Raw genomic sequence first — 22,202 nt, 5'->3', positions numbered from 1 at the left:
ACTGCCCCTCTTTGCTTGGAAACACGAAGAGTTTTCAGGCAAAGAAAAAGTGAGCCGTGTGACTAATTTTTACCATATTGTTATTCAAAAGAGGAAGAAAATAAAAGGAAAAGGTGCAACCGAGTCTTAGTTTTGGACAGACTACATATCCCGGGTTATAAGGGAATCAGGTCGCGTGTAGTTCAAGAGGCGAATGAAGTGATGGAGTGTGTAGAGAGGATGAGAGAGTCGAGTGAGGTAACTTTCCGTCGAGGTTCCGGTCCACGGTCCTGTTATTACATCAAAATCAAAAATGAAAAAGCTTAACTAAGCCTGTCAGATATGAGTTACAAGATTCTTATCTATAAGTCTTCTGAAGCTTGATCTTGAGTCTTGAATGGTTCTTCATGCAGACTTTTGATTTGAACCTTGCTGCTTGCTAGCTGCAGGTGCTAATTCATTCTTCTACAGCTTCTTCGGATCAAGACCGGACATGCAGTGCTCGTGCATTCGGCCATGTCTTGAGCAGTTTACATCTTTCATCGACTTATGCATTTTGAATTCACTTCTCTTTTTTTTTTTTTTTTTCTGGATTGAGACTTCTTCCTTTGGTCATCTCGGACTATCAGCTCGCATTCTTGAGGCGAGCTTCTGCTACTTCTAACTTGAATTGAATTCTAAAATGACTTCCCTCGTTCTTCAGGTGAGCGCCTGCAACTGACTTGAAATTTGAAATGAATTTCTTCGTTCTCTAGATGGGCGCCTGCTAATGACTTGAAAATTGAAAAAAATTCCCTCATTCTCCAGGTGGGCGCCTGATGCTGACTTAAAACTTGAAATAAATTCCCTCGTTCTCCAGGTGGGCGCCTGATGACTTAAAACTTGAAATAAATTTCCTCATTCTCCAGGTGGACACCAGATGACTTAAAACTTGAAATAAATTCCCTTATTCTTCAGGTGGGCGCCTGCTGACTTAAAAACTTGAAATGAATTCCCTTATTTTCCGGGTGGGTGCCTGATGTTGACTTAACACTTGAAATGAATTCCCTCATTCTCCAGGTGGGCGCCTGATGCTCACTTAAAACCTGAAATGAATTCTCTCGTTTTCTAGGTGGGTGCCTGATGTTGACTTAACACTGAAATGAATTCCCTCATTATCCAAGTGGGCGCCTGCCACTACAGCAAAATGGAAACAACAAAAGAAACTTTTTCTTCCCCAGTTTACACTAGGAAATTTTTTGAGTTATTAGCAGAACTATAAATCACCTGAATGTCCCAGACTATGATGAGAGTAAAATTGAAGACTCGACTAGGATGTGCGTCTCCTATGAGTAAAAACAAGAAAATTTTGACTAGCAAATGCGTCTCCTAAAAAAACCCTGAATGACCCAGACTAGGAAGTGCATCTCCTAGGGGTGAAACTTGAATGAACCAAATTAGGAAGTGTATCTCCTAGAGAAATAAAAATCTGAAAAACCCAAACTAGGAAGTGTGTCCTAGATTTGAGATTGAGCTTGCGAAAAACTATAAACTAAGCTTGCCTAAACTAAAAACTGACCCTATTCTCCAGGCGGGACCCCTGATTTCAAGAAAACTAAAGATTGATAACTTAAGAAAACTGAAAATTAACTTTTTTTTTCAACGTATTATCCTAGGAGAAAATTCATCAGACTAGATTCTAATCTTAGGAGAAAGATTCATCAGACTAAAATTTTGATCCTATGAGAAAATTCATCAAACTATGTCTTTTTTTCTTTTTTCCTTTTTTGGTATCTTAGGAGAAAGATTCATCAGACTAAAATTTCTATCCTAGGAGAAAGTTCATCAGACTAGGTCTTCAATCTTAGGAGAAAGATTCATCAGACTAAGACTTCGATCCTAGGAGAAAGTTTATCAGACTAGGTCTTTTTTTGTTATCTTAGGAGAAAGATTCATCAAACTAAGATTTCTATCCTAGTAGAAAATTCATCAGACTAGGTTTTCTATCTTAGGAGAAAGATTCATCAGACTAAGATTTTGATCCTAGGAGAAAATTCATCAGACTAGCTCCTTTTTTTTATCTTAGGAGAAAGATTCATCAGACTAAGATTTCTATCCTAGGAAAAAATTCATCAGACTAGGTTTTCTATCTTAGGAGAATGATTCATCAGACTAAGACTTCGATCCTAGGAGAAAGTTCATCAGACTAGGTCTTCTATCTTAGGAGAAAAATTCATCAGACTAAGATTTTTATTGGGAGAAAATCCATTAGACTAGGACTTTTTATCCTAGGAGGAAAAATATGAAGAGAAATGGCAACATTTATGCACACTAGCAAGACAGATAAAGGCAAAGATTTGAAAAACTTCCCTTTGTCGGCTCTTCTCTTCTTCTTTTTTTGTTCTTTCTTTTCTTCTCTTTTTTTTTTGTTTTTGAACCAACTTCCTTGCACTGTTTTGTTCCTGTTTCAAACAAAAAAAATTTTGTCATTTTTAAAAGTAGTGGTCGGTTTGTGGCCTTGAGTCTTGGGCAGCTTGGCTTTTGCTCAATCAGCTTAAGTCAGTTTCAAGAGACTTTTTGCTCTGCATCAACCCTGATTGTTTCACACTCAGTACCATTTGTATTTGTGGCTCAATTAGCCTTATCTCAAAAAAGAGATTTCTTTTCTTGGATAACCTTTTCTGATATCTTGAATGGCTTTGTTTTTGGAGCAATTTGTCTGTCAGAGAGAATCACAACTGGTAAGAGCCTTTTGCACAATGTACATACTTCATAGTCATTGTTCGGTACTACAGAGAATCTCTGATTAACCTTAAGGTTATCTTTGCTTGCTTTACCCGAATAGGCTGATATCTTTGGGGGGGAAGCCTTTGCGTGAATCCTCAAGGCATGTTGACAGTAACAACTGAGTGTGCTGGCCAAATTTACTTTGTGCAACTGAAAAGCTGGTAGCAGATTTTGAAATCTTTTCTTACTTATTTTGACAAGGACTGACTCAGAGTGAAGGGACATAATGGTGCAAATAAACAGTATTAACAAGAAGTGCCCCTGTCGGGAAGGACAGAAGGAAGAGTTTTTTTTTTCAATAGCTAGCCTTAATGATCATGACATGCATTTTGGACTTAACGGTCTGATCTATCAAACTGACCAAATCTTCCCTTTTACCATTCTTATGATTTTGAAGTCGGGCTTGTTCGTGCCAATCCTTTGCATCAGCTTCACGACTCACTATCGACTAATAGTGCCCCGAGGGGTTTTCACGAACAAGTCTCTCTCATTTATTCATCTCTGCTTACCGTCGTCTTATAGTGCCCGTAAGGGTTTTCACTAGTAAGACTCTCTTATTTTTTCTTCTTTATTTTTCTTTTTCTTTTGCTTTCTAGTGTGAGCAACTGACAGTGTTTTATGTTACGTGACAACCATTGCTTATTGCATGCTTCTCTTGGCATTCTTGAAGGCATATCGGGAGGTCTTTATTCGGAAGGTTTTTGGATAAGGTTGGAAAGAAAGGACGGCATAAGGCTCAAAATACACTCAAAATGAGGGGTTGTAGACTTACAACTCTTGGAATCGACTCTTTCAAAAGTGGAATAAAATCTTTGTCCCAGTTTCTGATACTGGGAATTTTTGGATTTTTTTTTTTTAATTCTTATTTGGTTGGACAGAACCGTGTAAGGCTGCCTACGTATCTTTTTTTTTAAGGAATCAGGTCTAACGTAGTTCAAACATATGACCTAACTTTTTTTTTTTCATCTTTATTTCTTTTTCTTTGTCTTCTTTTTTTATTTTTTTTCTTCTCTTTTATTACCTTTTTTTTAAACAAGTTGCCCCAGCTTTTATTTTCTGGGGGTATGGACCTTTGACTGTTCTTTTCTTTTTTCTTTTTTTTCACTTGAATTTTCTAAGAGTTGCCCAATATGTACTCCTGGGGTATGGACTTTTCTTTTTATTTTTTTAATATTCTTTATTTTATTTATTTTTTTGACTTTTGACTCTAAACTTGATTCCAAAAGAGGGTGGTCAAAGAAAATAACACATGCTCAAAATGGGTAACAAAGGATATAAATTGTTTGGGCAGCAGAAAGAGGGCCTCCCAGCCTCGGGAATGCCAATCATGTCGTTTTCTAGGTCTTTTTCAGTGTAAAGCTGTACGAGTAATACTTTCTTAGCAGTGAATGACCCTTGTCAATTTGGGTGACTTTTCTTGGGTTTTGTCTTGATGTAGAAGATGCATTTTGCCACTAAACTGATCAGTTTCAAGTTGTCTGGAATACACCTTCTTTTGAAAACACTTTGTCTTTTAGTGCTAAACAGACTTCAACCCGTCCGATTATACTTAAGCCCGATCTTTTTAATGATTCAAAAGGTAGGGATCCTTAACTTCCATGAGCATGACTGCTTTGGTTCCATGAAAACTTGGCTCATGTTTATTTTCTAAAAGTTTCATGTCTATATTCATCTTCAAAAGTGTCTCTATCTCACGTTTATCCAATTCAAGACTAAATCAGTTTTATAAGGTCTGGCCAAAATTTTCGCATGCATGTCATGTCACTAGAACTAGTGTGAAAAGAACTATGCAAAAAAATAAATACCAAATGACTGACTACTTTTTTATTGAATAAAGGATAGCAGGGTCCAATCACAAAAAGAAAAAGAAAAGACAACAAAATAAGCTACCATGGCCAAAAGAGGAGTGACTTTCCAGTTACTAAGCGGCATCTTAGCCACACATTCGCACATCAGCATTACTACGGCATTTAACCATTTTAATTGTTTCGGATTCAACACTCAAATTTTGACAATCATCCCGAGCAGGCCATGTCCTATTGCTCAAATCTGGTAAAGTTAACCCCACATTTGCCTCCATTTTCAATTTTTCACCGCCAAATTGCCTACTTGCCTTTTCGTGACCTTGGATCAACAACAATGGTACTTGTTCAATTGGTTGAGAAGATATTTTTATTTTCGAGAGATCTGAGATTGTTTTTGTGACTTGCCATCGAAAACCAACAAATCGATCACCTTTGGCTAGCTTTTATTTCAAAACAACAAGCATGTTAGAATAAACGCTCTTTATTTTTCTTTTACTCTTTTTTTTTGTTTCTTTCCTTTCTCTTTTTTTTTTCTTTTTTTTTTAAAAATCATTCGATCGAACCTGATGTGGGTTGCCTACATATCATGTGGGAACATAAATCAGATCTTGCGTAGTTCGGAAGAATTATGAATAGGTAAATAAGCTAACACTTTTTTTTTTACTTTTAAAAACACTTAGACAATGAAAGCATTTAGGAAAAGAATATGTACTTTTTGCAATTTTTTTTTTGTTAAATTTTCGAAAGAAAGGCTTTTAAAGAGGAAAGAAAATATTTTTGTATTTTTGGTTTTGGTTTTTTGATTTTTGTTTTTTATTCTTTTTAAAAAAAAATTGAAAAAAAAAGACTTCTAAAGAAGAAAGAAAATATTTTTTGTATTTTTGATTTTTTGTTTTTGAATTTTGGGAAAAAGACTTCTAAAAAAGGTAGAAAATATTTTTTTGGATTTTGATATCATTTGTTTTCTTTTTCTAATGAAAGACTCCTACAAATAAAATATTTTTTGGTTTAAAAATTTTCTTATTTTTTATTTGTTTGGGATTTTCTAAATAAAAAAGACTTCTAAAGAAGGAATTAAAGGAAAATCTTTTTGGATTTTAAAAAAATGGGGGCCGGAACCGATTAGGTTTGCCTACGTATCTCACATCCGATGAGAATCAGACCCGCGTAGTTCTGCCAGTTTTGACGGAACTGAGGAAACATGACCTTTGAAACGTTGGCTTCTTTTCTTTTCTCCTTTTTTTTAAAAAAAATTTGGCTCTTTTTTTCATTTTTTTTAATATTTTTTTTCCCTATTCTAGAAGCCAGTCAACATGCAAGCCGAAACAAATAATTGCGCAAGTAGCACGTAAGATGCATCAGGATGGTCTTTTTAAATTTGGGTACACATGTCCTAGACGGACCCAACCCCTGTGTTGAGTTCCCAAAGTCAAAATGCACGTGATGCAAACAAACGTACCTACTAGGGATCCGGCATGAGGTTATGTTATTCTAGGTTTGAACCCTGGGTGTATTGTTCTAGACCTGGCTTACCTGAGCGGACAACTTGAGCCGATGGGGGGACAGCGTACCGAAAATACAGAAGCTTCACCGGCTTTGCAACTTGTCCGATCCTCGTTCTAAAATTAGGGTATGACTCTAACAGAAAAGAAGCTACGCGAAGCGCACGCTTCATAGAAGATATATAAGACTCAGAGAGAAGAAGGGTATCGTAGCAGTTTTATATACAGTTCACGGCAATGACAAAGCGGTAAAGAGCGGCAATTAGCATATTAGGCCCAAACATGTAATATCAGACAATCACAAGAAAGCCAAGCATAACAATTATTCTAAGCTCGAATTCTGAACCCTGAACCAGAGATTCTGGGTTCGATCCCCAACAGAGTCGCCAGAGCTTTCACACCTCCTTTTTCCCGGGGCATAAGGGAATTTTTCCAATTTAAGTGACATTAATCGAAATGAAATTATTTATTCGATCAGAGTCGCCACTTGGAATAATTTATGGTGTCCCAAGTCACCGATTTATTTTAAATCCCAAATCGAGAAAATTTAACTCTATTTATGGTCTGCGAACACAGAAGACCGGGTAAGAAATTCTATTAACCCGGGAGAAGGTGTGAGGCACTCCCGAATTCTGTGGTTTTAGCACGGTCACTTAACAATTAATATCTGGCTTAATTATCTGATTACATGTTTTAGACCCATGGTGCATTTTTAACTTTTTAACCGCTTTTAATATTTATGAAATTTGTTTGAACAAGTCGTGATATCACGCACTCGCTTTTTTTTTGTACACGTTGCAAATCGCGCTACATGAAATGCACCCGCGATTTACGACATATTTACTTTATTAATATTCTAAGTTATAGTCGGGTCATATGAAATGCACACCCGAATTGGAATTACGTATCATGACTATGCCACGTGAACCGTACCCATAGTCACGGTGATTTATTTATGAATCGCGCCTAAAGCAAACTACGATGTTCAAAATCGCTCATTTCATTTTTACTTCTTATTTCATGCATTTAAACCGAGCCCTTTATAAATCTAATTAAAAGTAACTTTCTAAATCCAAATAACTAGACTACATCAAAATTCTACTCCTGGTCAAAGAAAAATTAAAACGTTACTTAATGGTATTGATGATCCCAAACAGAGATATATTTTGACGAAAGTGCAAACAAACCTTTACTTTTCTCTTATTCTTTTATGTAAAATATGAAGCCTAACCTATAAGGGACATTGATAATTCATAATGTAAAGTTCAATGAATTTTTATTTATAGAAAAACAACTGCAGCAAGATTAAATAAATGAACAAGGAAAACACAAATCAACAATTCATGAAACAATATTAACAGTGGGAAAAGAGTAGACCTTAAAGTAGAAATCTCTTCAATATATTAAGAAGAAAAAAACTCCATGGTAGGGCGTACAGTGAGCAAATGGACACTAGCACCAAATCGGGTCCCGAAATACGCCGGAGAAATGAATCGCGACTCGAGCTCGGCAAAGAAACCCGAAATCTCGGCAACAAGAATTGCTAGCCGAACCACGACACTTACGGACGACTCATCTCGAGTTCAAATAGGGAATTCACATCCAAACCCATCTCTCAAATTAAGCTTGAATCGGAAGAAACAGCTTTCTTTGCAAAACAACGAAGCATGAGAAAATAGCAGAGATTGGAGCGGAGTGTGCGTGTTTTTTCCAAGAAAGCAGCAGTCGTGTTCTGTCTTGTGTATCTACATGAGTGCGTTTGGGTTGTTGGGATATGGAGAAGGGTGGATTCGCTAGCTCTTGGGTTTTCCGGCTGGACGCCGGCATCGGTGAGGTGAAGAGAGGTGGGGGTGAATCAGCTGCTTGTTGCTGGAGGTGGGTCAGTTTGTTCTTGAAATTGGGGGTCGTTCTTTTTTTGGGATTTTTTTGTTGGGTGAATCCCTGATTGTTTTAAGAGTGACGGGCTTGACTTGCAGATAGTGAAGGAAATTGGAGATTTTTTTCAAAGAGAGTGAGAGCTATGGCTGCTGTTTTCTCTTTCTCTTCCTTCCCTCTCTCTCTATTTTCAGATCTATTCCTCCTTTACCCTTTCGTGTGTCTGTGTATTTTTCTAGGGTAGGTGTTATTTGTAGGAAATTATTGAAAAAGTGCATGTGAATTAGTTATCAGATGATGATAAGAGAGAATCTTTTGCCATGTGACAATTTTCCATTGGCTCCTTTTTTAATCTTTTTTTTAAAGGTAATCTAAATTTTAAATTACTACACTAATATTTTAAACTAGATAAAATATAAGAAACTACTAAGAAAAGTTATAAAATTATTAGTATTACCAAATTAAAAGAAACATATATTTTTTGTAAATTTTCTTTTCTTTTTGCAAATAAAACACAACTAATATCTAAAAATGTGACTCTTTTTGTATGATTTTAATTTTATCAAATAAACCTGCTAAAATAAGTGAAATAAAGGTTAAAATATGTAGATTAAACTTAAAATTATTAACAACTAAAAAGTGTTAAAAAATCTCAAATATAGTCAAAAATTAGGTGCTCACACATTCTTTCTTTTTGGCATGATCCATATGATACAAACGAAACGAGCAAACGTACAACATTCATAAATGACTCTATTCATAGAAGTTTTATGGGTGCCTATATTCTTGATTCCCCATGTGTCCTATTATTATATCTTCTATTCATGGGTCTCAGAAAAATACGTAAGTTGCTAAAGTTTATCCGAAGGCATATTGATTTTATAATATTCCAAGAGATGTTATTGACTTACTTCCTTATGCATTGCATTCATTTATACATATACATTGACCCATGACCAGATGTCGTTATATACGTATATATTATATATATATATGGGATATGGGAAAAGGTTATGGCGTTATATACGCACCACCACCACCTGATCAGCTGGTATACGTTTATGATTTTGCCCACAGAGGCTGAGATGATATGATGGGATGCCCTCAGAGGCTTGATGATGTTGTGTACGCATATACCTATGCATGATATGACATTTATATGCATACACATGACATTATAAATATTTTCATGATTCACAAAGCTATTCAGACTTACAGGTTGAGTTCTTTACTTCATGTTTCTTTCATGTCTATTATGTACTTAAATACTCGGTACATTATTCGTAGTGACGTCCCTTTTGCCTGGGGACGCTGCGTTTCATGCCCGCAGATCCCGATAGACAGGTTGAGAGTTCTCCTAGTAGGATATCAGCTAAGCAGAAGGTGTTTGTGTACTCCACTTGCTCCGGAATTGCCTATTTGGTCAGTATAATTTGAATATGTATTGATTGGCATGGCGGGGCCCTGCCCCGACCTTTATGACATTTATGTACTCTTAGAGGTTTGTAAACAGATGACATGTATATGGATACTTGTACAGCCTTATCGGCGTATGTCTTGAGTATACAAATGATCATGTCGGCCTTATAGGCCCGTATGTCACATGTATAAGTTTCTATATCATGTTGGGTCGTCCTATATCTAGTATTCCCTTATGTTTTATTCCCGTTATCTCATGACGGCCCTTCTGGGCCACTTACCCATGACAGTATGATAAGAAAGATCTGTGCAGGCTGTCTCTGTATCAGTCGACTAAGCCTATACCGTAGTCGACCAATTTTTTAATAGGCGTATAGTTCACCATTCCCCTCTTGTACTTTCAAAAAGTGCTACAATATTGAAGGTATGTCATTTCCGACGTCTTAAATCTGTTTTATTTTTAATTTTGAGAAATCAAAATCTCAATTTCCCTCCAAATTTGTCGATGGACTCAAGTCAAAGTTTTCGAAATTAGTTGACTAAATCCGGGACGTATCCCGCTCCCGTCCCGTGTCGAGATGGGTGCGGCACAAAAATGAAGAGTCCGTACGATTTAGAGGTTAACTAGTCGCATGTGATACCCTTACTTTCAAATTCCACACCCAATAAAATAAATCGGTCAACTACATGCTTAATATTTGAACTGCTTATAATCGAATTGTATGACAAATCATATTTAACTTGGTTACTAAAAATCTTGTTGAATATGTGACTCTTGCTTTCTAATTTTGGAGCACATTTATGTTTTGCAGGACAAAGATGTTAATGCCTATGCGTGTGACTCTGTTTGTCTCTACAATCAGAGTAGACAAGAATAACCAAAAATTTTAAGATCGAATTGATCAAGTAAGATCAAGATTGTAAATTTAGTGAATGTCTATAGCCTATATCTGCTGAAAAAACATATATTTAGCCTATTTCTTGAAATCCGTCAATGATTGAGTGATTGGAAGACTATGATTATGATATATTGGGATTAATGTTGTTTATCTTACGTACTCTCGGCTTTTATCTTACTCAGACTTGAAGTTGAAGAAGCAGCTCAAATAAGTTTAGGGATATTTTTTTCTTCTCTCTCTAGCTGTAAAGAAGAAGTGAATACAGCCTATTTCTAACCCTTTGTTGACATATATAAAACAAAATTGAATACGAGATGGGGACTTCAGGAGGGGGGAGGGGGAGAGGAAATTTCTGGCCAACTTTACCACATTCAGGATGTTCTTCTTGTATCCATAGTAATGCATATGTGATCTTTTATTGCTCATATTGATGAAAATTTATATTTTACAGGACAGAGGAAATTCTGCCCATGCATGTGACTCTATTTCTCTATACATCAGAATGGAACGTATAACCATGCAACGTGATCGAGTCAACCAATCTTCTTTCAATAACCAATTTTAGCAGCCAGTAGAAGGAGTTTCAAAAAACATTTCGAGCCAAGTTCATTAAAATACTACACCATATTGGGGATTTCTTTATTATAGATCCATGTTACAACATCAGTCGCTTACAACAGCCTATTTTTAGTTTCTTCTTTTATTGTTAAAAAAATTGTATACCAGATAGTAACTTCAAGAGAGGAAAAAAAGGAAAAACTAGAATATGGGTGCCTATTCCTTGTAGAAACATGTGACAAAACTAAACTAATTATAGCAGCCTGCAAAGAAAGAGCTTCAAGAACTAGGATTAAAACTGTTAGGGGTCATGTGGTTTAAACTAGGATATCCTAGGATTATAATTACCTGGATAGTTAATTCTACCTTTCAAATGGAATGAGTAAGCTATACTAAAATTTCGGTATAAAATAATATTGGTTTTAGTTAATACCTCCAATTAAACGCGGAAAAATTTAACCTCAAAATTTATATCGGAATATCCCACCTAATCTCTTGAACCAAACGGCTCCTTAGCAGTTCTTTAATCAGTACTTCTTTTTCCATAACAGAAAATGGAAATACAGATATTGACCCTCTTTTTAAGTTTTACCTACCAAACTTTGCCTTAACAGGTAGGAATACAATTTAATGCAGGGTTCCTTAGGCCTGTGCATAATTTGAAGATTTATGTATTGTAGGTGACACACTGGGGTGGGACGTGATGATACTCAGACCTATCTTACCCATTGAGAGAATCATGTTCTAGCTCAGTACGTGAGTGATTATCAAGTCATTAACTATTAATAAAATCTTTAAATATAATTGACTAAAAAACTGAATAACTATTCAAATGATAAAACGTCTAAAAAGCTAAACCCACTAGTCAAGTCATGAGTCTCTATTGAAATCTGAACACATAGAACTTTGAGGCATTCTCTGAATTAATATAAATGTCTAAAATATATGAAAGCATGAGAAAGATCCGCTACCACTAGAATGAATTAACGGAGCCTGCACTCTGAATCTAGAAAACTTGCCTCTAACCACGGACTTGTCACTTGCATACACAACACATGCCATACGTGACAGATCCAAACGGGCTAAGTATCACTAAGGATAACCAGAAAATATCGTGACAATCCCTAAGCGTAGAACAAAACTAACCTAGGCTATATAGAAGTATAATGAAACGCAGCAAGTAGAGCAAAGGAGCTTCAATTTTTCAGGAGTTCTACAGTTATGCAATGTCTCGGGAAATAAAGTTAAGACAAAAATAAAAATATGCTATACTGCCATAATTTCCTTACAATCTTTTTTTTTTCTGTTGATATAAAATTTTCTTGCAAAATAATACTTTTGTTAGCACCAATAAAAATTCTTGGTAATTAGCTCTTCTAAAATATGGACTAATTGGCACCTTTCTAAAAAGTCAATGTTTTCTGTAGTTCCACTCCATTCACTGTGTTTTTAAAATATCGCTTTTAATCTATTTATTTATTTATTATTTATAAAGTCATAAAAATAATTATTTTTTTGAGGATTAACGTTGGCAGTAACGATCTTTTTGTAATTTTGGATAATGACAGTGCTGACCAATAAATATCAAAGAAAATGATCTCCTATGTCTGTTCAAAATTTGAATAGAAGAAAATAATCTTACAAAGATATCTCATATTTTATTTATAAATATCCTGTATTATGTTTTCCCGATCTCATGTGACAAGAATTATATAAGAAAAAAATATTTATAATGAATTACAAAATCAATTCTCCATCAATTTCACATGGCCTAAATCTTTCTCCCCTTCTGCATTTTTCATTAATCTGTTCTTGAGTAAGGTTCTTAGTAAAGTCCCATCCATAAACCCCCCAGTCTTCCCTGCATACCAGATAGCAAATTAACTTCGTTTCTTCGGGAGTTCTACAGTTTACCAATATCTCAGGAAATAAAATTAATATAAAAATACAAATTTGCAACACCACCATAATTTGCTTAAAACGCATTTTTTTTTCCCGGGATACATATCTCCTGCAAAATAATACATCTGTTAGTACCAATAAAAAAAATTTTGGTAACCATATTCTGAAACATAAACTAATTGGCAGCTTATTAGCAGGCATATTTTTTAAGTGTTAACCCACATAAAAAAGTAAAAATATCTACTGGTATATGGGGGAGGCCTATTCTTGCGCATATGTATAGCAAATGACGAGTAACTACACTTGTGAATTTAAAATTTACATGCCCAAATCCTTCCATTCAAATGCAAACAGGCAATCATATTTAGAATGAAACGAAATGTAAATGTGGTTTTTAATTACGCATGTATAAAAAGACTTACCTTATTGAGAATAATAATTTTGGATGAAAAACATTATCAATACATATTACTTTACATAAATTGATTATAAGATAATCTATGATAAATTATCAGAAAAGTTTTTCATTTACTCGGGAGTTATATATAAACATTGAATAAAAAGAACATTTAAAGTCTTGTAGATGAAATGGAAAAGGAACTAATCGATAGGTTAACTAAAATTATTACATACATTAGTGGTATAAAATAAAATAAAAAATCATTAAATAGATATAGCAGCAAATTAAAGAATAGAAATACTTTCAAGAAATAAATAAAAACTAAGTTAGCTTACGCAATTTACTAGTCAAGTTGTGTCTGCCAAATAATTTTGTTCTGATTGGTAATGCTTTATCAAGTTTATGTGAGACAAGAAATGGCTCATAAATAAGTCCTTAATTTTGTAACGTAAGGTCCAAATTTGTTTACTCCTTTTGGAGTTTCAGAAAAGTGCAGGAAACATTCATCGCATGCATGCGTTAATTAACCTACATTGAATGTTTTCTTCTATCAATTGATTATTACATATGGTGAAACTTTTATTTTGAACGATATAAAATTTTCAGTTTGCAATTTTGTTTTCAAGGGAAAATAGGGGTTGCACGTACACACACACAATTAAATATTATATATAAAAACACGTTGAAGTGAAAACAAAACAAACATTAATATTTTGCAATAATACATAAATTTGGAAGAACAATCATAACCAACATCGGCTAGTTGTATTTTTATATAATCCTCACATAAAAATACAAAAACCATCTGAAATAGCTAGTAGTACAACAAGAGCAACCCCTATTGGCAATATCTGCCACAAGGATAGGGGCAGTAAACCCCTTGGAATCCACTTCTACCAAAAAATCAGTCTCCAACAGCTTCAGCAATTGTCTGCAGTACAATGAGTTATTGTCAAATAACAACACAAGAAAGCTGAAAAATTATAGTAATATAAAGAATAAAAGAAATGAAAATATGACCTTGTTAGCTATTGTTGGAGAGTTGTTATCGGACCAATAGCTTTCTACTTCAATGCCATTGTTGAAATGGCAAGAAGATATGAAATACCCTCTTGATATACTTGGTCCTAATTCCTTCAATGCCTCTAAGAATGTCAACCTAAAATCTTGGAGAGTTTGGATTTGACTTGGTGAGCATTTATTTATATCTTTCTTGCAAGTATCCCAAACATGTTGAGGGTCAACACTTTCAGGAACCAAACTGTTGTTTATCTAATATTTAAGAATCAAAAGTCAAACCCTTTAATTTAGAATTTAAAGGAAAACAAAATAAATCCAGAACCTTATTAGTTACTATCATATATAGAAATTGATCTTCTAACCTGCCAAGAATCATAGGCCGAATTGATGATGAAAAGTGGCGTGCAAATACGTTGTGCTGCATACTGAGGGAAGAAGCACTGTCAAATCATTGGATTGTATACTTATTAGTTAGAAAGATCATGTTGGCTAATTTAGTTACAAAATAAATAAAATCGTTCTTACCAAACTTGGGTCTAAGCTGAAGGAGGTGCAAGAGAGTGGTAGGTTCTTAGCTGATCCCTAAATACACCCCAAAAGAGAGTCAACAATCTATATATATCTATAATTGAGGGCCCTAACGTTGTTAGGTGGCGCTCCCATTCAATAGGGACTGCCATTATCTTTTTCTATGATTTTTTGCTATTTTCTTTAATTTTTTACTATCAAAAACCAAAAATATATAACGCTTAAAAAACAGCTGTTTCTTTTCCAACAGATGCTTTTACTCTCTCTGTTTCCTTTCCTCCCTCTATCTCAGTATTCATCCTCCTTTATCTTTCTATTTTCCTATTGTTCTTTTCGTTTGCCTTTGTTAAAATTCTCTATACTCTTTCTCCTCCCTCTTTTTTATTCTACACTGCTTTTGCTTCACGTTTGTTGATTTACTTTAATTCCTCCACTAATCTCTAAACTCTTTCTTCACGGTCATTTTCAATTTGCGTTTTTCAGTTACTTTCACTTTAATTTTTAATTCCCCTCTGACTTTGATTCACTGATTTGTCACCATAACAGCTGCTTATTTTGACGCCCATGAAGTGTTCGAAAATATGCCCAATACCTTGCCCACGGATTCAGAAAATGCTGCAAATTTACTCAACACTTGCCGGTATGTAATTCTTCCTTACGGTCATTTTCAATTTGCGTTTACCAGTTACTTTCGCTTTGATTTTTAATTTCGCTATGTCTTTGACTCACTCCTTTGCCAGCATAACAACTGCTTATGTCGCCATGAAGTATTCAAAAATATGCCCTATAGGTTGACCTTGCCCATGGATTCATGAAATGCTGCAAATTTACTCAACATTTGCCGGTATGTAATCCTTTTAAAGTTAATCTTTACCAACTATGCCTTATTTCCATATATTTTCAGCCTTCTAATGTTAGACCCTTTAAGTTCTAACAATTGAGTTGAGCACATGTTTTGTTTTTCTTTTTAGGTTGATAGATGGTAGTTTAAACCAACAAAAGGCCGTGAAAAATTTCAGTTTGACCTTTCTCCATTCGTATGGGTGTGTCCGATATGGAGTACAAGAATTTTGCTTTACTGATACTTTTAATGGTAAAAGTGTTTGTCAACGATGTCTACAAATGTTGATTGTATTTTACTGATATGGAGCTTAAACTATATTAGACTGTCATTATAGCCTCAAATATTGGTGTTCAAACTCAAAGCATTACGAACTGATTTTCAAAATAAGATCGTCTTGACGTAGACACCGAAACACGTAACTTAGAAGGCTAAAGAAAAAAATAAAACTCACGGTCAGAGAGCATTAATGGGAGGTTATAAAATTAATAGTACTCCAAAATTGCCAAGAACCAATCAAAATTAACATATTTTCCTATAAAACCTTATGATACTGAACTTTTGGTTGATGCCCTCCTCTGTTATGCTGTAATTTTGGTTAGCAATATAAGGACTACGCCTCCTAATGGCGTAAATTATATTTTTAAAAATAAACTTATGATACTGTCTAAATCTATTCTGCTCTACCAAAGTTCTTTCCTTATTTTGATTACACAATTTGTTTCAAGAACACGCAGTTGAACTAACTTAAATTCTGTGAGAGAATTTGCAATAAGAAACATCTAAAACTTCTATCTAATCACGACATAATTTTATGTGGCATAAATGATTGTTTAATTGCTATACTATAAATTGGTCGTTATTTATCCCTAATCAGTAGCAATTTTTTCATGCCTTTTAGCTCAACTTGATAAAGATTGATCATATATGTGTATATAATTTATTTATGATTGAATAAAATTAAGGAGGAAGAAAACTAACTACCTTGTTATCCATATCCATGTAAATACCAAATTGGAAAAAATATGAAGGAAAAACAAACGAAGATTAAGACTCACCAACAGTTGTAGCAGCGATGAAGAAAGGAATGAAGGTAGTGAAAATACAAAATCAATATCACATAAATAGTGCTAGAAATAAGAGAGAAAAAGTAAAGCACAAAAGCCAGAGAAGAAGATGCTCACAAAAAAATACATATAGGAGGCGACATAGGCAGAATTAAGTGCAATTTGTCATTATTAAGGGTTAGGCAAGAGTTTTAATTTAATAGTGATGACTAATGACCATTGGTCTTATTTTATGTTTATAAATATTGATTATAGTTTACTGATAAGGAGTTTAGAGTACGTTAGATTTTCATTGTAACCTCAGATATTAATTTTGGATAGATCCTGTTACTTTTCATTTTCATTTGACTATACAAAATTCTTGCTATATTAGTATTATTAACTTAAAAGCCTCATTAACTTCGATTGTTTCTTGGTGATGTTTAAATGAATCTTCCGCTTATCCAATCTTCTTCTTAAAGTTTGAATGTGTTATGTTCAATTTGTCATTTTGTTGATAGGTTGGATTATTCTCTTGCCTAAGTATTTCGCACATGACTAAGTCTGAATGTATTATTGCTTTGGCTTAAGATTTTGTTTCGGTCGCAATTACATTTGATCTTTTGTTAGGTAATTTAGCAAATAGTAGTTCTTCCTTTTTCCCTGGCTAAGTTTTCTCTCACATGGTTTTTGACTTGTATAAGCTTATTTGCATTGTAATGACCTTCTGTTTCCAGATTGTGTCCATTATTTCATAGAAAACTTACAAAGGTTGTCTGACATAAATTACATCCCGATAAAGGTATGAAAATGATGTTAAATTATGTATTTTCTTGGGTCTTATATAGAGGTTCCATATAACTTAAAATTTACAACACTCTTTTCTAATGAAATACAGAAAATCTACATGCTTTGTATATGCTGTATAATTTTAAACCAGAAGGACACCAGACATTTACAGGACTCTATTGAGAAATGAGGCTGGTAAAGTGAAGTGATTAAGTTGCCGCTTTGAGGAAAGCTCTTCTCAACCTCAACGGTTTTCACTTTTCAGGACAAAGATCTGTGATGTATCTTAAGAATGGATTGGTGGACTTTAAAACCTTCAGATGGCATCACTTGACAATTATGTGAAGTTTATAGCAAAAAGTTTGAAAAATGAAATGTGTGCCTAAATAAGATATGGAGGGAGACTGTATATTGGTGAGCTTATACAAACGTATGTGGACTTTCTGTTAAGCATAGTCATGATTTTTTTAGTCTACCTGTCTATTTATTAAATAAATAGCATTTCTTTTAATTTAATCAATATGTATGGTCTTTGATCATCAATAATGATACATTGCCATTTCCACGACTTAAACTACTTATTTGATATATTTAAACTACTTCTCAATTTGTATTTAACTTAAAAAATGACTATGATGGAGGAACTGTTCAATAAGGCTGAATGCCTTTTTTACCTCTGTTTATACTTTATAATATGGTGGGATTTATTATGAGGAGGTGCATTTATGGAATTGTTTGGTCAAGATTTATGGAGATTAAAGATATATAAATGCAGAAGGAAAATGCATCACCCATTACATGCATTTAATAGCTTTAAAGATTTAATGTAAATGGAACGTTTCATAGTAATCTCATTCTTTGTTGAAATGCTCATATTTTCTATTGCTAAATACTCCGTATTGAGGATATTAACCAATTCATTTTGTTTTCAAAGATAACTTTATACTATAAGTTTAAATATTCTTCCTCAAGTATTGTCTGTGAAGAATGAAATGACATCTCCTTTGGCAGGCGTGGACCTGCATAACGACAATGAGGATCATTGTAAGGCAGGGTACTTAAGACCATATTTTAATAGGTTGCCTAGAAGTTGGAACATTTGCACGCCCTCATACATAGGTTGTGTCATATATGGTGCTTGAAAGACCAAAATTGCACTCATAGATATCATTGAAAAAAATTGAGATTTTATCAATTTATAGAAATTATTTATGTTTGGCTACTTATGATATTTTTATCTTTCCTATTTTAGCTAAATTTATTAAAATACAATTTAGTAATATTTTTAATGCGGTCCAATTAAAATTTTCAATCTCCAAAAGTGAAATGGTTAGTAGTTCCCTTCAATTTAAAATAGCTGTACTTTGCTTTTTACTTATTAATATTTGCCATATGTTCCAAATGTGGTTGTAACTTGCAATATCAAAAAACAGAAAAGTAACACTCTTTCATTTTGATAGAGCACCATTCTCATTCAAGTTTTTACCCTCCAATGTTTCATTCCTTTTGGACATATCAAATCTACACGAGGAGAGATCTCAAACGAACAAAAAATAGTCGCGGTTTGAAGTGATTGTGATAACGACAGGCGGTAGACATGCAGTGGCAATTGTTTCTCCCCACAAAGATTTGTGTATATTCGTGGATTTTACATGTATGTCATAATAAGATTTCTATATTTCATGAATAGAAAAATTATACCTATTCACTTTATTTTTTTTATATCACATCAAAAGATAAAGATAAAAAAGTGTTTACCCGTGTCAAGCAACTAAAAGAGTAAATTATGAATAGCTTATGCCAAGAAAATAAAAAAAAATTTCTCTTCTTTATCTTTCTCCTTCCTTTTGTGAAACCCAACATGATATAAAATAACAAGGTAAACAATTAGGTATATATAACCTATTTTTATTATTTTTAATATTCGAATATTAGAAGATCATTCCATAAAGAAGTTTTTTCTAAACCGCGCGAAGCGCGACAAGTTCACTAGTGTTTTATATACATAAGGTACAAGAAAATAAAAAAAAACGCAACATAAAGTTATGTTGAGATAAAAAATAAGAAAGAATAATCAAAGAAAAACAATCTACTAAATGATGGTTCTTACATGCAAAGCAACAACTCTCTTACAATACTCTTCAATGTGTCTCTCACCAGTTATAGTTTTCCTGCATAAACTCATACAAGAATTAGTTAAAAAGAAAAACATACTTTTGATATTTTTCTCATATTCATGAACTTACGTATCAATGGAAAAAAAAGGTCTGAACTTGTCACAATGTAGGATTGCACCCAACCCTCCTGCTGAAGATCTACTAAGGATAGCCTATAATCAAAGTTCAAATTTTTTATTTATTTATAACCATATAATTATAGAGAAATAAGTGGGACTATGAGGGGAAATGGGACGTACATTTTCAGCATATATCATCCCTTTATGGTATAATAATTCCTCCATGATTGCTTGGAAAATTCTTGCACCCCTGAAGTGGAGATTAGTAGCCTGAAAAGTTTTGGTGCTTTTAATTAGAAAAGTTACATCAATACAAATTCCAAGCACTGTAAGAAGATAGCGTAACTTATATGGTCAACTTCTTCAATGTCGCCAGTATAGGATGACACATCACAATATCTAACCTTGACTCGATTCCAGTTGTAGAAATCTAAATATTTGTTGAATTAGGATTAAGCCGCGCGATTTTGGCAATCGGAAGTGGTTTCACACCAGCCCCACCCTGGAAATTCAAAGTTGAAGATTAGCCAAAATTTTAAATAAAATATCTTAAAGTTGTGAGTTTATTTAGTTAACCTGAAGGTGAATGAGCCAGTTATAAACTTCAGAGCCAGTTCCTCGATGAAAGTGGAATGCAGGAGCACCTCCATCCAAGCATACTATCAGAACAAAATCAACTAAAAATTATTAAAAATAGTAGTAGTAAAATTGTAAGACTACGTAAAAAAGTGAGAAATGAATTGTATAAATACAAATCAGGGAGTTCACCTTCGCCCTTAGCTACGGCCGCACTATCTTTTCAAATGGGAGAAAAGGATTAGGTAATTTATTATACTGCTTTCTCAAAATTGTTTGATGATGATACTGGCAAAATTACTGCTAGAAATTTGAATATCATGCTCACACAGAATAATTATACTAATATATATATATATATATATATATATATATATTGGGTGAACAAATTGTTTCCATTAATGAAAGACTGGACATGTTAATTGCGGAATTTCAGATTGTTTCTAGGAAGGACACTACAAAAGGCAAAGAGCAAATTGCTACTACCAGTATCCAACCACCTCTTGAGATCACAAACTTTAAAATAAAGAGTCTAGAAGACCTAGAGAATTTATTAGATAAAAAATTTGGAGGAATAAAAATTAGTCCTTTAAATTTAGAACATTTATATGATAAAGACAGGAGAGTAAAACTCTGTGATGAGATTAATAAAATCTCAGAAAAGTTTGTTCGCAAACCGGTCCAAAGAATATTTTATTATCCTAGGCCCACTCCTCAAGATGCACTCCTAGAGGAGCTTGATGCTACTCATTATTCCCAGAACTATAGTGGCACAAAAATCTATGAATGGAATATAGATGGTTTTACTGACCGCCAAATTTATACCCAAATACATAGAATACTTATGTATAGCACTATCTGCAAGGTTAATAAAAATTCTGAAAAGACCATTGCGGAAATGATAGTGCCAGAGTTTACTGGCCAATTAAACGGTTGATGGGATAATTATTTAATACCTGAACAACGTACAGAAATTATGGGCGCCATAAAGGCAGAAGATGGTCAGAATGTTTAAAACTCTGTCTATACTTTAGTTCTTAATATTATAGAATACTTTTCTGGAAGATGGTTAGACAATAGTGAGACCTTAAGGACCATGCTCCAAAATTTAAGATGTAATACTCTTACAAATTTTAGATGATATAAGGATGTTTTCTTATCCAGGTTAATGGAATTACCAGAGTGTAATAGCACTCACTGGAAGTCCAAATTTATTGATGGACTCCCAACTCTATTTGCTGAAAGAGTGAGAAAGACTCTTCGTGGAATAACAATGAGTATTGATTATAATTGTTATACCTATGGAAAGCTTATTAGTGTATGCACACAAGAAGGCTTAGCTCTATGTAATGAGATTAAGTTAAGCCAGGAAATTAAGAAACATCATCTTAATAAAAGATAACAGTTAGATATTTCTAAGAATAAAAAGTCTCATAGACATAAGAAATATCAGAAAGAGCATTATAGGTATAAGAAAAAGAATAAAGGATCTTCTGATAAGAGATTCAAGCGGAACGATAAGAGAAGAAATACTTATAAGCATAGAAAGGATTTTATAAAATCTTATACTCCTAATGCATGTTACAAATGTGGCAGAATAGGCCATTATACTAGAGATTGCAAAGTCAAGGATAAGATTAAGAACCTTGACATAGATGATAATATTAAGGACACTTTATACAAGATTCTGTTAAATTCTTCTCGGGATAATTCAGCAGATAATAGTAATAGAGAAGATTCATCAACTGATGAAGATTTAAGGGCTCTAGAAGAGGAAGAATATCTTTCTTCAGTTGATGAATGTGGACCCTGCAAACAGAATCAGGATCAGTGTTGTAATAGCAACACAGATGATGAGTTTTTAATATTTATTCTCAATTCAAGGACTTAGAAGTCAATGTCTTGACTAATTGTCACGATCCAAAATCCAACTAGTCGTGATGGCACCTAATCCAACCCGCTAGGTAAGCAATTACCAACTATCCATTTCTATTGAAATTAATAAGGAAATTAATTAAAAGAAAATAGATAAAACCAATATATTTTCCCAAGAACTGTTAG

The 22,202-nt window shown here is 33.8% G+C and overlaps 2 long non-coding RNA genes and 1 pseudogene across 2 annotated transcripts; 2 read left to right on the top strand and 1 right to left on the bottom strand.

Annotated features, from left to right (window-relative positions):
* Window positions 1-13,794: 13,794 nt before the first annotated feature.
* Window positions 13,795-19,910, bottom strand: LOC104084904 (pectin acetylesterase 8-like; annotated as a pseudogene).
* LOC104084903 (uncharacterized) lies at window positions 14,857-15,707 on the top strand. The gene is made up of 3 exons (XR_683709.4): window positions 14,857-15,293; window positions 15,394-15,497; window positions 15,625-15,707. It is a non-coding gene; the product is annotated as an uncharacterized lncRNA (long non-coding RNA).
* On the top strand, window positions 17,182-17,891 carry LOC117273883 (uncharacterized). Its single transcript, XR_004503904.2, has 2 exons — window positions 17,182-17,342; window positions 17,439-17,891. It is a non-coding gene; the product is annotated as an uncharacterized lncRNA (long non-coding RNA).
* Window positions 19,911-22,202: the final 2,292 nt, after the last annotated feature.

The sequence above is a fragment of the Nicotiana tomentosiformis genome, chromosome 12, assembly GCF_000390325.3.
Source record: "Nicotiana tomentosiformis chromosome 12, ASM39032v3, whole genome shotgun sequence".
Lineage (NCBI taxonomy): Eukaryota > Viridiplantae > Streptophyta > Magnoliopsida > Solanales > Solanaceae > Nicotiana > Nicotiana tomentosiformis.
Note: the sequence above shows the minus strand (reverse complement) of the source record. Positions and strands in the feature narration are given on the sequence as shown.